A 15,295-nucleotide genomic window follows, 5' to 3' on the forward strand; every position below is an offset into this window, starting at 1 on the left:
GGCTGGGTTAGGTGGCCAGCCACCGCCTCTCTTGAAGGTAGCCTGGTTCTTCAGCCCGGGGGGAAAACCTGGCTGTGGGAGTGGCTGCTATTCCCAGCGTGTTAGAGAAGCCAACTTTGTACAGAGGGTGTAAGAGCTCACTTCATACGAGGCCCTTGAAAGACAAGTTTGTGCCCAGAGCGGGAGAGAAAGACCTGGAGGAAATTTCCACCCTGTGTCAGATCCCCTTCTGGCCTTGGCAGCCCACAGGATGCCCGGTAAAGACAGAAAACATTCCTTCCCCTCCCCGTCCCTCCTCGACATCCCCTCTTCCCAGAAGACAACTTCAAGCCCTGCTCTGGAAAGGGGACATGGCTGTGACCTTCTTCTTTCCATCTTTTATAAACTGAGTCTAGCTCTGCCCGATTCCAAGAACACTTGAGACTGGACAGAGTCTTGGGGAGGTTTCTAGTCCCTTCCATTTGGGAGTTCAGTGGCTTTTGCCCTGTGGCATCTCTGCAGTTGGGAGTGGGAGGGGGTGGCTCAGCATTCAAGAGACGAGACCCTAGGTGGCCACATCTACATGCCCATCCACATGCCCAATAGCCCTGAGTCTGGACCTCTCCTCCACGCCTCTGAGGGCAGCACAATGGAGTTGGGTATATCTGAACACCCATTCCGTGCCGACCAAATCCAAGCTGCCTCTCAGCCGACACATGGTTTTTGTCATTGTCCTTGGGCTTGGATGACTAGGTGGAGACCGTAGCTCACAGGTTCGGGTGGGTGGAGGAGGCATTTGGTGGCCGTGTCCGCTGTTCCAATCTGCTCTCCTGTCTCTGTGTCCTCCCGGGCCTTGACAGGATGGCTGGGGCTTCCCTGCACATGCGTGATGCTGAGCACAATGTAGCGGCCCCCAGTGAAGTGTGCTCTTCCTGGCAGATAGGCAGTTTGGACAGTCTTCTGGAAGTTGGAGGTTACGAGTGTTTGTACTTCCTTGTGTTTTTCAGAAGTCACCTGTTCTTTCTATTTGTGTCAAGATTAGAGCATGGGATCTTGGCAAAAGGAGGATGTTACTCTGAGTTAAACATCCTGAGCCTCGGTTCCCATTTTGAGATGACTCAGTGCACTCCAGATGGATGGGGTGATGGAGAGCAGAAAGACATTGGAATAGAAATATAAACTCAGCTGGCCACAGAACTAACTGAAGTCCAAGGGTCTGCATTGCTGACATTGCCTGGCGTATGTGTGTCTCACCCTCCACCTGGAAGTCAAGAAACAGACTGAAAGCCCAAGATCTGGGGGTCAAATTCTGCACTGTCTTTCACTAGCTGTGTGATGCTGAATAGGCCACTTGACATCTCTGAGCCTCAGATGGCTTGTTTTAAAAATCAGAAATAGGCCAAGCATAGAGGTGAACTTGTATAATTCCAGTTATTCAGGAGGTGGAGATAGGAGTATCACAGTCCAAGACTGGCCTCGGCAAAAATGGGAGACTCTATCTGAAAAACAAATGAAAGCAAAAAAGGGACTGGGGACAGTAGAACTCCTGGAATTCAGCCCCTAGTACTGCCCACCCTCAAATGGAAATAATTACCACCTTTCCAACCTCATTAGGCTCAGGTAGCTCAGTGAAAGTGCTTTGTAAATCACCAAACTCTAGAGTCTTGTAGTTCCCTGTCCCTATTATTTGTGGTTAATAATTAATGAATCTTTTGAAGGGGGGAAATATTTTTCCATGACTGAGGTTTGAACTCAGAGCCGCCTCCTCAACTCATTTGCTCAGCTATGTTGTGTTCTTTTTTTATGGATAAGATCTTGCTTTATGCGCAAGCTAACCTGGGCAGTAATCCTCCTATTTTGTTCCCTACATCACTGGAATGCCAGACATGTGTCACTTTAGCCAGGAGGACAGGCAAATGCTACTATGCCCAGCCCATGGATAAAGGTGGAGTCTCACATTCTTTTTGTTTTTTCCCAGCTGACCTTGAATTTCAGTTCCTTGGTGTCTGCCTCTCAAGTATCTGTGATGATAGGCTTGAATCACTGTGCTCAGAAAACCCTTTAAATTTCATTCAAGTGATAGTCAATTCCTAGTCGTGATTCAAATTAGATATTTTTCAGATGATATGGTTTCTAAGTCATCTCTCAACTCTTGGCAGCCAACTATTGATCACGCTTGCTTTCTGGGGTGAAAAATGTAGATTTCTTTCATCCTTTCTACCTGATATGCAAGTGACTCCGTGCTTGCCAAGGTGCCAGATGGGAAAGTTGAGAAACTCTTGGAAGAAGAAAGAAAAAGCTCTTTGGAAAAAGTGCTGGTACGGAGTATTTACTTAATTTCTGAGGAGCAGGGGCTGTTGCTTTTTAGGCATAAGGCAAGGAGAGTTTTTATTGCTACTTGGGGTTTTAATTGGTTTACTAATACTTTTCTAGCTTCTTATTTTAATGTTTATGGGTCTCCAAATGCTGAGATTTACTGACACCCAAGAAGGGGTTGATAAATGATATAATTGAAACAGAAAAACCCAGAGGCATTGTGGGAATTAGAAATCATGTTATGTCCCCCCCCCCCCGCCCCTGCTCAGGAGCCGTTCATTTATTTAATGTGATTTGAGTTGCATAACTGCTCTTCTCCATGTCCAAAGAGAGAACACGAACGTGAACTGTTTCCTCAGCAAGCACTGGGTCTCAGGGGATGGGCAAAGGCTCTGGAGAGCTCCAGGTAGGTCAGACCTGGGTTTGGGGCAATATGACAGGCTTTCTTCTAGAGGCCTGGGGGAGCCTGTTGGATGGGCCCTGCCCCGCTCTCCCTCCCACCCGTGGGAGCCATCCATCATCTCCCTGTGTGGAAGGGGAAGATGTTCTCACGTTATTCAAAGGCAAAGAGGTTCCCACTGGGAGCACTCAGCCTTTGCCCATCCCCTGGCCAGTACCCCTATATTTCCTCAGACTTAGGGTGCTCTGTTGAATCTGTGGTTTAGCGAAGGGTACTGCCACTGGCCTTAGTATCTGCAGAAGAGGGGATCCAGGACCCATAAAATACGCCTAAGTCTGAGAGTTTATTCAAGGTCCTGCATTTAAAATTCCAGGGTCAGGCATGGTGACCCTGGTCCAGAGGCTGAGGCTGGAAGATCACAAGTTCAAGGCCAGCCTGGGCATACTGAGACTCTGACTCAAGGAAATAGATAAATCGCATAGTACTCACATGCAACGCATGTGTCTTCTCCTGTAGACTTTTGAGTCATAAATATCACATCCATGGGTGTGCTATATTATGTAGAGAAATAAGTTAGGAAAACAGCCTGTACATGTTCAGTAAAATGTAATTTTCCCCTCAAACGTCCTCAACCCCCAGTTTGCTGGGTCCACAGCTATGGAACTCACAAATATGAGAGTTCCCTGTATTCTTCCTCCCTGCTCCCACCATATAGAAATTTCTTGCCAGTTTCAAACTCTGTGTCTAGAATCAAGGAGACACTTATTGCATAAGACATTTTTTGTTCCAAATACACACACACACACACACACACACACACATACACACATACACACACACACACAAATACACAAATATGGAAGTTGGGTGCAGGTGGCTCACACTTGTGATCTAGCTACTTAGGAGGCTGAGATATGTGGATCTTAGTTCAAAGCCAGCCAGGGTAGGAAAGTTCATGAGATTCTTATCTCCAGCTAACCACCAAAAAGCTAGAAGTGGATCTGTGGCTCAAGAGGCAGAGCATTAGCCTTGAGGAGGAAAACAAAGCTCAGGGACAGTGCTCGGGACCTGAGTTCAAACCCCAGATGGGCACAAAACAAAAACAAAAACACGGTGTCAAATAAACTAGAGCCCACCAGCAAATCTATCACCCAGTGATGGATTTGTGAATATTCTTCTAGGCTTTTTTTTCGTACTTTTAACAACTTGGACATGCACAGCCTGTATTATGTGTTTCCTTGCTATAGTCCTGTGTCAGTGTTAAGCAGTTTTCTTCATGGTGTTTGAAATCCTGGCTTGGACAGTTCAAGGGGGCTGTGCAGGCCGACCTGATGCAAAGTACCACTGGGAATGGGTTCCCCGAGTGCATCCTGCCGCTGCCGGTAGTGACGCTGGTGGCAGCTGGGCATTTTTCTAGGTTGCTTCAATGTCATCTCAAAGTCACTAAGTAGGTGGAGACCCTTTCCTCTTTCTTTAGCCCATTTGAGAAACCATTTAAAAATTTTTTGAGTAGGATTTGAACTCAGGATCTTATGCTTGCCAAATGGGTATTCTTCTACTTGATCCATGCCCCCCCGAGCCCTTTTGCTTTAGTTATTTTTCAAATAGAATCTCACATTTATGCCCTGGCCAGCTTCCACTGTGGTCCTCCCATTGATGCTTCTCCTGTAGCTGGGATGACATGAGTGAACCCCAATGCCCAGCATTTATTGTTTGAGATGAGGGTCTCCTGAACTTTTTGCCTGGGTGGTTGTTGAACCGTGATCCTTTGAACTCCACCTCCTGAGTAGCCAGGATTACAAGTGTGAGCCATCACCCCTAGCTCAGAAACCACTCTTAACAGGTTTCTATAGATGGCTTTGTTTTCCTGCTCTCTTCTTTCCATCCATATACTCATCTATCCATATATTCCCCACCACTGGGGCCATTCATTTATTTTTCCTTCCTTCCTCCCTCCCCCCCTCCCCCCTCCCTCCCTCCCTTCCTTCCTTCCTTCCTTCCTTCCTTCCTTCCTTCCTTCCTTCCTTCCTTCCTTCCTTCCTTCCTTCCTTCCTTCCTTCCTTCCTTCCTTCCCCCATGGCTCCATCCATCCCCCATGGCTCCATCTACCCCTCCTGTGTCCATTCATCCATACATCTATTTATCCCATGCATCTATTTATACTTCATTCCTTCCCTCTATCCATCCATCCATCCTCCACATCTCCATCCATCCCCCATGGGTCCACTCATCCATACTCCATGCATTCATTTATTCTTCCATTCACTAGTCCATCCATCATTGATCATCTTTCTATCCACTTACCCACCATCCATCTATCCATTATGTGTACTGAGCTACTGGACTTTGCCAGGCATTAGGTTTGGTGTTAAAGATGCAGCAACATATGCTGTAGACCCCTGACCACTGGGCTTGCCACTCTCCACCCAGAACTGCTCTCTGCCCTGGACGTGAGTTGGTAGCTCCATCTCCATCTTCACTATGAAGTCAATACCCTCCAGCTGCTGGCAGCCCACTCTTCCCTCATTGTGGAGTCATCCCAGGCTAGGAACTCAGGACCACCTGCCCACCTGTTGGCTGCACCACTAGCCTGATGCTCACCAAGAACCCACGGGATGAACTGACTATTCGGGCTGAGAGTGAGACACCGCCATATGTTTCAAAAGCTATTGTTGTTTTTCTAGTAATTCTATTAATTTCTATTCATTCTATTTTCTATTCTATTGTTTTTCTATTAATTTAATTCTATTAATTTTTCTATTAATCTATTACTTGTTTTTTTTCTATTAATGCAGCTCCTCTTTCAAAGACAAATGAGAATGGCGACACATTTTTTAAAACCATTATTCGAGCTTTTCTTGTTCTACGTGTGGTCTTCTTGGGGCTGTGTGTGAGCAGCAAGGCTGCTCTGTTTAGATCTAAGCAGCGTTTTCCCTCCTTTGTCATTTGTTCTAAAGAAACACAGTTTTGTATTAAAAAAAAAAACAAACTAAAATTTATTTTTGCCAGTAAAATGTGAGGCTCAGCACGAGCAAGCGACAGCCCTGGCAGGAGGAAGTACCTGGCCAGCTTCGGGCTGTTTTCCTGTCCCGATCTCCTGTTCTCAGCACAGGCCTGATGCATGTGTTCCTTTTTTATGGTGTACCCTGACTTCCTATGGCTGCCATAGATTTATAAGGAAATCATTCTCCGACCAGACCAGAGTGACATCCTAAAGTTTCACAGGAGCCATTTATGAAATTGCAAGAACTTTTCATGAAAATGTTTCCATGTCAACAATGTAGGCCCCTTTATGACATTTATGGAACTATGTGTGCTGGGTTTTTTTTTCAAGGCACCAAAACATATTTAATCCCTCACCCCTGAGGCAGACCTTGTAGGTTAATTAGAATAACAAGCATGGTGGTGAACCCCTATGCTACTCATGCAGAGAGAGACAGCAATCCTTGCTCTGGGTGAGTGCCTTCAAACCTTCTGCTCAGTGTACAGCAGTCCAGATCTCATGTCCAGGAGCCTCGTCCTTACCTGCCTCCCTGCCCTTGTGTCTCTGGAGAATCTTGTCTCTCTTGGGAGAGGAGCAAGTAGATGTCAACAAACTAGAGATCTGGGGTTCAAAGCCCTGAATCTGGGGTCTGGTCCCACCTCATTTATTACAAGCTGTGTGTCCAGGGTGAGGTTACTAGCCTACACTGGGCTCATTTCCATATCTGTAAAAGGCAGACATGATAGCCATTATCCCAGGGATTTTGAGGAAAATAGAAGTTTAGCAATTGTAATAGGAAGATAACAAGAAGAAGATAGCATTGCTTTTAAAGCATTTCAAAATGTCTCATAGTCAGGGCAGTCTTGCCATGGACGGTAACATCTTTATGAAGGCAGTTGGATGTAGAAGTGACAAGGGCACGTTCTGGGGTCACGCTTCCTAGGGGTGAAGTGCAGCAATATTTGTGTGGCTGTAGGCTTCTATTCCCTTACCCTACCTGGAATTTCCCCTGGATACAAAGCAAAGGCTCTGTGTTTGGTGGGCATGCTCTCTCCTTCCCTCCTTCCCTCCCTTCCTCTCCCTCCCTTCCTCCCTCTCTCCTTCTTTCTTTACCCTCAGACCACATGAATAGAGTGGAGACTTGGATATTTCCCTTACATGATTACTGATGGCAGGTTCTGTTTAGGTAAGGATTCATACTCTTGATTCTGAAACAAATAGAGATGTCCTCTGCTGAAACTGCCCCCCGACCCCCAGCCCCTATCTGTTCCTAACTGCTTCCCTCAAAATTTCTAAAACAGTTCAACCAGCTGGGCATGGTGGTACATGTTGGGAGGCTGAAGAAGGAAGATCAAGAATTCATTTGAGGCCAGCTTGATAGCAAGGCCCTGTTGGATGGGATAGGAGGGAAAGAAGAAATTTAATAACGGAAGATTTTTTTTTTTGTCAGTCGTGGGGCTTGAACTCTGGGCCTGGGCACTGTCCCTCAGCTCTTCAGCTCAAGGCTAGCGCTCTACCACTTGAGCCACAGCGCCACTTCCACCTTTTGCTGTTTATGTGGTGCCTCATGCATGCGAGGCAAGCCTTCTCCCACTGAGCCACCTTCCCAGCCCGATAATGGAAATTTTTTTTTTTCAAAATGCAATTCAGGTGATTAGAGGTCATCACAAATCACAAGCCCACTTTGTAGCCACTGTGTCTTAAATTCTGCCATGTTCAAGAAAGATTTTATTAAGATAAAGCTATTCAATTTCCTTCTGTTGTTCTTGGGATCTTGCAGTTTTTTTTGCCATTTGCATTCATCTGCGCAGTGAGTTGAGAGGTGTCTTTATGGAAGGATAGAATGGGATGATGTAATTGGGGTGGCCTCCACATTGCTATTCAAATTCCACATTCAGAGCTTCACCTGCCTGAAATACAGATTTTGTTCTGTGGCACAATGGGTGGCCAACAAATGTTCTTGATAACAAAAGGATGGAAAACAGCTGGGTGCCAAGATTGCTCATGTCTATAATCCCAGCTACTCAGAAGGCTGAGAGAGCAGAATTAGGGCTCAACGCCAGCCCAGGCAGAAAAATCAATTAAGAAGAAGAAAAAAGCCAGACCTAGAGGTGGGATTCAAGTGGTAGAACACCAATCATGAGTGAAAATGCCAAGTGAGAGTGTAAGGCACTGAGTTCAAACTTCAGTACCCAACACCCGACAAATAAAACAGATAGGATCGATATGTCCAGCCCAGGTTACAATACTGACTCAGAAAACCTGGCTCCATGGGGTCTTCTGGAGGCCAAGTAGCCAGGAGAATACTTGGGTCTGTCTGAAACCCAGCCCTCCTTTGCTTCCTGCGCTGACTGGGCCCTGAGAGCCACTTTAATCAGCAAGGATATGAGGTCAGTATTTCTTAGCATCTCTCGTCCAATCAAGGGAGAAGAAGAGTTGAAGTCATGCCAGCGTGTGCCTGGTGTAGAGTAAGACTCCAGGATTCGATGGCACTCAATCTATCTTCCTAACAACTAGAGAGTGAGCGGAGTCACCATCCATGCTTTGCCTGCAGGCAGCATTTTGTCTATTATCTCCAGGGCTACAGAGTATAAAGCCAGTTCCTGAGATACTAGACACAGTGCAGAAGACATCACATAGCACTCTCAGCTGAGCGGGGAAATGGCCTATAGGTAGCTGACCATATAATGGGAACCACAGGCCAGCCCCTGGCTTTGTGTTCATCTTCCCTGAGCCTTTGTGGGCTCTCCTGCTTGCTTGCTTTATGAACAAGCCCTTGGTTCTGCCACTCATTGTCGGTCCCCTGCTTCGATAGTACTGCTTCTTACTAAGCTGATGATGGCAGTTCCCATAGATTTACAGTCACGGCAGGAGAGGAAGAAGGCCCAAACTCATGCTTTGAAGGGAAATCGATTCTGGACCTTGGCTGCCCATGGTGAACTTTCCTCCCCCTTAGGAGTCAGTGGTTGTTTTCCTGTGAGAATATAGCTGCCTGGACAATGCTGTATCCAGAAATCCAGGCATCCCGGGCCCTGGCGTCGGCCTCACCCCCTGTCTATGGAGGCAGAGGACACAGCCCAGGAGCTTGTCCCCGGTTCCTGTTCCTGCTCTCCTTCGCCACACACGCTCATCTAGCACGCACAGGCTCGCACAATCACCCCGCTGTGTCCCCTGCCAGCCAGCTGGGTGAGTGTCCCAGGCCAGCCCTGACGCTTTTCCTCCTCCCTCCCTCCCCTTCCCTCCCCTGCCCAAACGTCTCCTGAATGTTCCATTCTAAGCAGGCACAATCAAGAGCCTGTTCCTGAGCTGGGAAAAGGAGCAGCGTGCCGGCTTTTAAACTGCCTGGGTAATTTAAGGTATTTATCACTATTTTGGAGAGCTCTGCTTATTTTGAAGCCACCTCCTTCCCACTCCAGCTTTCAGAAATGGTACAAGGGATGGAGTTTGGGGTTTTGTCTTGTTATTTTTGTTTAAGTCTCTGTAAAGGATGCCTTTTGCTGTTTCTGCTGCCTAGGGCTATAGTCTAAGTGAAGGCCTATCAGACCTGGAGCAGTAGCTGGGTTTGTCCATTCTTCATTCACAATATCCAATACATGAATGGATACCGGCCTCGTCGTGTGTAGACAGCTCCCCTGCTGGGGCCCCCGTGCAAGGGTGCTTACATTCCCAGCAGCAAATTGCCTGTCAGCAAATCAAGGCTGTGGGTCTAGGCTGACTCCAGGTCAAGTCCCCCCTAACTCCCTCCACTCCCCGCGCCCACCAGCCAGGTAGGAGCTTAGACAAGGCTCTCAGCCCCTTCAAAACTTTGTTCTCTATCTGCAAAGTGGGTTTGATGAGAACTTTCTAGACTGCCAGGATTCCAATGCTGGCTTAGCTGTCCACTCATGCTGCAGCTGAGCTCTTTTGTTCACTCACTTCATTTACCTGAGGGTTGAGCGTTCAATAGCCAGGGAATACACAAATGGTGCCAGTGTCTGGCACTTGTCAGTGGATGAGTGATCAAATGAATGAATGGGTTCATGAGTGCATGAATAAGCAAATGAATAAACCAATGAGTGAATGAGTGAAGGAGGAGCGGAGTGAATGAGTGTGTGAATGAATGACTGAGTACATGGGTGAGTGCAGGAATGAGTGAATGAGCACGTGAATGAATGACTGAGTATCTGAGTGAATGAGCATGTGAATGGCGGAGTACACACGTGAGTGAGTGTGAGTGAGAACTCTCAGTAGCAGCTGCTGTAGTTGCTCAGGGCTTACCCCATGCTAGATGCTATATTAGGACTTCCTTCACTCAGCAGCCAGAGTCCTGGTCCTGGGTTCTGTACTTGAGCCAGCCACTCCCATGCCTGTCTCCCCTGTGAGATGGACCCATACAGTGCCCTCCTCACTGAGCTGTGCTCAGGCTTCAGTGGTAAAGTAGAAAGCCCACCGCACATGCTCAGTGGGCTGCAAGCCCTCCTGTGGATTAGGCCTCATTCTAGAACTCTGGCTGAGAGGTTTGCCCCTGGTCTGAGGATCAGGGGCATGGGCACAGAAGTTCAAGAGCTTGTTCCAAGCCACAGGTGCTTCTGGGTATTTGCGGGGGAGGGTGCTCAGGGGGGTAGGTGAGATTCCAGAGCCCTAGGTGAGATTCTCACAGCCCTACAGGTACTCCATGGCAGTAACCTTTGGAGGGAGGCAGGATCAGCACCTTGTTCACTGACCAGCCCATGAGCCTGCCCCATGTTGGGTCATCCAGCTGTGGAGAGCATGAAATTGAACAGGATGTGCCAAGTGCCTAATTGGCTGAGAAATGGGAACCATTCTCTCTATGAGGACTTCACAATGGAGCCTGGTGTGGTTTCATGCCTATAATCCTGGTACTCAGGAGGCTGAGATCTGAGGATCCTGGTTGGAAGCCAGCCCAGGCAAGAAGGTCTGTGAGACCCTTATCTCTAATTAATGCCAAAAACCAAGATGTGGAAGACTGGTTCAAGTGGTAGAGCTCCAACCTTGAATGGAAAAAACTAAGGGACAACACTCAGGCCCTTAGTTCAAACCTCAGTACCAATACACACACACACACACACACACACACACACACACACACACAGAGAGAGAGAGATACAACTTTGCAATGATTTCAATGCTTCTGTAACAACAAACAGAGCCCAGGATCTTGGTGTGGGCAGTGGAGCTGGAATGTAAGCATGTTGGTCCAGGGGTCCTAATAAAGCCTAAGGAAAGGCAAAAAAAAAAAAAAAAAAAATTCAACCTGGTCTCAGCCAGCCAGAACCACAGTGATGTGGAACAAAAGAGTCTTTGAGCTGAGCAATGATGGGGGAGTGGGGAGAAGAAGGAGGAAGGGTGGGGAGAGGAGATCAGCTTGTCAAACAGCATTTTCCTGAGAATGCTGCCATCAAGGCGGTCTTTTGTCACCGCATTTATATTAAAAGAGGCCCAAGATATTTATGGCCCCTGTAGAGGCCCAGACCCTCAATAGCCACCCTGTTTGATCCCATTATGTGATATTTCCAGGAGGAATTAGGTATAAATCTTCTGAGGAGTCATTTGAGATGGGAGAAACCACTGGGAATGGGAGGGTATGGAGCAGAGGGAGGGAGGGAGGTTTCTGATCTTTGTCAGTTACAGAAGTTCAAATATGGCGTATGGGTGGCCATGGCTGGCTCCTCTCTTCCTTGGGTGCCATGTTGCCAAGACTGGCAGTCAGTAATCTGGAGATTTGTGGCAAAGACTAAGAGGACTCTAACTTAACCTTCTTTTCACTGTGCTCCTGGTCACATATGCCCAATACATTGGCCTTCATTCCTCCAGCATGCCAAACTGGTTCCACCACCGGACCTTGGTTTTTACTATTCCCTTCTAGAACATACTTCTTACAGGTCCTGTGTGGCTGGCTTCTTCCTTGGCCTACCAAAGCCTTTTCACGGCTTTGCTTTAGGATCTTCATAGACTTTTACAATCAAAAATGGCCTTGCTTATTTGTTTGCCTGGAGTCTTGCTCAGCCAGCACCTATGGGATGTATCTCTGGAGAAAATGGGGTCCCCATGTCTTATTGATTGCTGGAACCCCAGAGCTAGGAAAATAGCATGGTAATTACCTAGATGTGTTTATAGGGACAGTCACTAACTGTCATATATTTGCATTTGTCTAATCCTCTCTGTGAATCTATTTCACAGATGAGGAAAGCAACACATAGTTTGATAAATGAAAGAAGTCCAATTAGTAGACTACTCAGACATATTTGAGGTATTTTAGAATTGATTCAATACCTGTCCATCTTATTTAGTGCCACAATCAATTTGCATAACACAACACCCATTTTTTTTTATAATACTGCATACCAAGAAATAGGAGTTTTGTTTCTGTGTTCCTACGTCTAGGCAATGTAGAGCCTGTAGTTTGTATTTTCAGAGAGTTGTGATGAGCATTGAGCTGGGGCTGTATTCAGGCTCCACAGTATTTTATGATGATTTCTCAAAGCAGCCCCCAGGGAGTCTGGTGTTGTCCCGCCTCCATCAGGTCAGCAGATAGGCCGGGGGAGGGGAAGTGAAGTGATTTCTCCCGAAAGTCTCCAGGTGAAGCCATGCCCCATGGGTTGTTCCTGGTTGCCTTATGGTTCTGCCAATGTTGTCACCCTCCTAATGCTGCCACTTAGACCTCCTGCTGAACACCTCACTCTTCAGGTCGTGATCTTAATTTTCTCCACACTGACACTAGGGAGTTGATGGGTACCCTGTCTGTCAGTTTCCCTCCTTAAGAATAGAACTTCCTCTGCAGTAATAAATATTTAATGCCAAACGCAATGGCCTCATTGAACAGACAGCAGAGGAGTTGGTTCTGGATTTGAATGCTGCTGCTGCTGGCAGCAGCCGGATGCTGTAACCATAGCAACCAATCATTGCTACAGTGCTCTGCTCAGCATGGTTAGGTAAATGCCTGACATGCTGGGTGTCTCCAGCTCTGTGTCTAATGGGGATAAATTATGCTGTCTTCTCAGGGAGTGAGGACAGATGGGAATTCACTGTAAAGGTGAATGACCTTTGGCAGGAGAGAAGAGAGTGAGGGGAAGGAAAGAGGGATGAAGGTCCCTGGAGAGTGGGAGGGTACCATCCAAGGCAGATTGACACTTTCAGGCTCAAGCTCATGGCGGGGTGACTGGCACACAGACAAACCAATCCTAAGGCTTCAGCAAAGCTGAGAATGTGTTCCTTCTAGGCATCCCTGCACCCCCTGTAAAAATAAAGAGAGTAGAGATTTTTTTCATATGTACAGAAGTCACCACTGTAGTGTTCAGCATCTGAAAGGCTGGGACTTACTCTGTGCTCTAAGCTCATGCTTATGTTGAATCACATCTTGGAGGTGACTCTGTGTTTTTGTTTTTGTTTTTTTAAATGAATTCAGACAGTTTACTTAAGTTTTCTTTCTTTCTTTTTTTTTTTTTTTTTTTTTTTGGTGGGGGGGTCCGGTCGTGGGGCCTGAACTCTGGGCCTGGGCGCTGTCCCTCAGCTCTTTAGCTCAAGGCTAGCGCTATGAGCCACAGCGCCACTTCCGGCTTTTTTCATTTTGCTTATGTGGTGCTGAGGAATCGAACCCAGGGCCTTAGGCATGCAAGGCAAGCACTCTACCACTGAGCCACCTTCCCAGCCCAACTCTGTGTTTTGTTGGGCTGTCAGACCTCAAAAGGCCTCACCTAGCTGTGACTGTTGATCAGTTCTCCTGCAGCTGCTGGGAGCCACTTAGTGGAGTCGAAGTGAGTCGTTTAAAACATGGGACATGAGTCTCTTTCTCAGGGGATTATAAGGTACAGGGTTCCCTGACCAGCCACCCTATGCCTTATCATTGCAGGTGTCCATCCTGCATTTGCCAGTGCCAGATTGCTTTTAGAGAAACGTCTCTTTTGTACTGGCACTGGGGCTTGAATTTAAGTCCTCATGCTCTTGCTTAGCTTTTTTGTTCAAGGCTGGTTCTCTACTATTTGAACCATACCTCCACTTCTTGATTTTTGCTGGTCAATTGGAGACTCTTCTGTTCAGATTGGCTTCAAACCTTGATCCTCAGATCTCAGCCAGAGTGTCTAGGATTCCGATGTGAGCCACTGGCACCTGGCTCCTAGGGAATTTTTTTTTTTATCATTATTTAAACATTTTAATTTGACAGATGAATCTTTTCATTGTGTCCCTGGGTAGTTTGCAGGGAAGCTAGGCGATGTCTATTATCTATTTATAGAATGAATGAAAGAATGTGCAAGCAAGCGGATGAATGAATGTGTGAGCAAAGGCATGAACAGACTATGGTTGGATAGTCATCTCTAGGGGACAGTTTCATGTTAGCCTTTATTAGCTAAGTACTCAATCTGGAGAGGTCTGGAGTCCCACCAAGCTGGCAGATTAGAAGGGCAGAAGGGTCCCCATGCTGGTTAGCGCTGACTGTAAGTATGCAGCAGTGTGCAACTGTTGATAGCAAAAATGAGGGGGAAACAAGGAGACAGCAGAACTGGGAGGAGGCAGGCCCCCAAGCTAAGGAAGGGGTGCTTGTAAAACTGCCTACACATGTGGCTGTGGCTCTTCACCAAAGAACTGACTCTGTCCCTTCCTTCTTTCCTTCCCTCCTTCCTTCCTTTCCCTTTCCTTTCCCTTTCTTTCAGGAAGGATTACAGAATAATAGGCATTGGTTTGGAAAGTGGATGGATGGATGAGTGAGTGGTTAGATGGATGCATGGGTAGATGAGTGGATGAATGGATGGGTGGGTGGGTAAGTGGATGGATGAGTGGCTGGATGAATGGGTGGGTGAGTGAATGGTTGGGTGGATGAATAGATGAGTAGATGGATGGATGAGTGGATGTATGGATAAAGTGGATGAGTGGATGGATGAATGAGTGGATGAATAGAGGACTGGATGGATGGACAGATGGACGGATGAACTGATGGATGGATGGATGGATGGATGGATGGGTGGGTGGGTGGGTGCGGTGGTAGTTAGATGGGAAGATGGATGGATGTGTGATTAGATGAATGGGTGGATGGCTGCTTAGATGGATACATGGATGGCTAAATGGACATCAAGGTGGAGTAGGAAGAAGAGCATTGGTCTTGAATGACAGACCTGCCTAACATTTCTGACTCAAGATCTTCCATCTTTATAAGGGACCATAAACCCTCAATCTCCCTAGTCTCAACTGCTACAGAAAAGGCTTCCAATGAAAGCCAGACACCTTTGCTTTGCGCTTATAAGGAATTATTATCCCTGTAACTTCTTCCCTCCAAAAACTGTCTGCAATTCCCCTCACTGAAAATATATTATGATTAAAGTACAAGAGTAAGTCAAAACCTTTAGTAAACTCCATGATCACTTTGGAATTCCTCCAACAAACTCTGCATGGATTTTCCCCTCTCTTGGCTCCCAAGCAATTTTTCTTACATTGGAGGTTGCCAAGATTTTATGGCTATTTGGTTATCTTATGCATCCAGATGGTTAGCATTAATTTATGCTGAAATAAATCTACAAAACCTCATTTGTCTTATGGCTCCAGAAGCATGAGGTGTAAGACCTGAAGAAGTTTTAATATATAGCCTCCTGAGAGTGGAGAAGTGTGATGTTCCTGCATGCTTTTTT

General features: G+C 46.8%; 1 protein-coding gene and 1 long non-coding RNA gene across 4 annotated transcripts in view; one reads left to right on the forward strand and one right to left on the reverse strand.

Annotated features, from left to right (window-relative positions):
• The window catches only part of LOC138806198 (carbohydrate sulfotransferase 11), a 197,772-nt gene that overhangs the window by 139,185 nt on the left and 43,292 nt on the right, over positions 1-15,295 (forward strand). The window lies entirely within an intron of this gene.
• On the reverse strand, positions 1,096-5,144 carry LOC138838119 (uncharacterized). 2 transcript variants are annotated; one of them, XR_011375562.1, is made up of 3 exons: positions 5,000-5,144; positions 3,185-3,246; positions 1,096-1,240 (listed from the first exon to the last, which is right to left on the reverse strand). It is a non-coding gene; the product is annotated as an uncharacterized lncRNA (long non-coding RNA). The 2 variants fall into 2 exon arrangements; XR_011375561.1 differs by lacking the exon at positions 1,096-1,240 and adding an exon at positions 1,422-1,478.

The sequence above is a fragment of the Dipodomys merriami genome, unplaced genomic scaffold (assembly GCF_024711535.1).
Source record: "Dipodomys merriami isolate MVZ:Mamm:240054 unplaced genomic scaffold, mDipMer1.0.p SCAF_10, whole genome shotgun sequence".
Taxonomy (NCBI): domain Eukaryota; kingdom Metazoa; phylum Chordata; class Mammalia; order Rodentia; family Heteromyidae; genus Dipodomys; species Dipodomys merriami.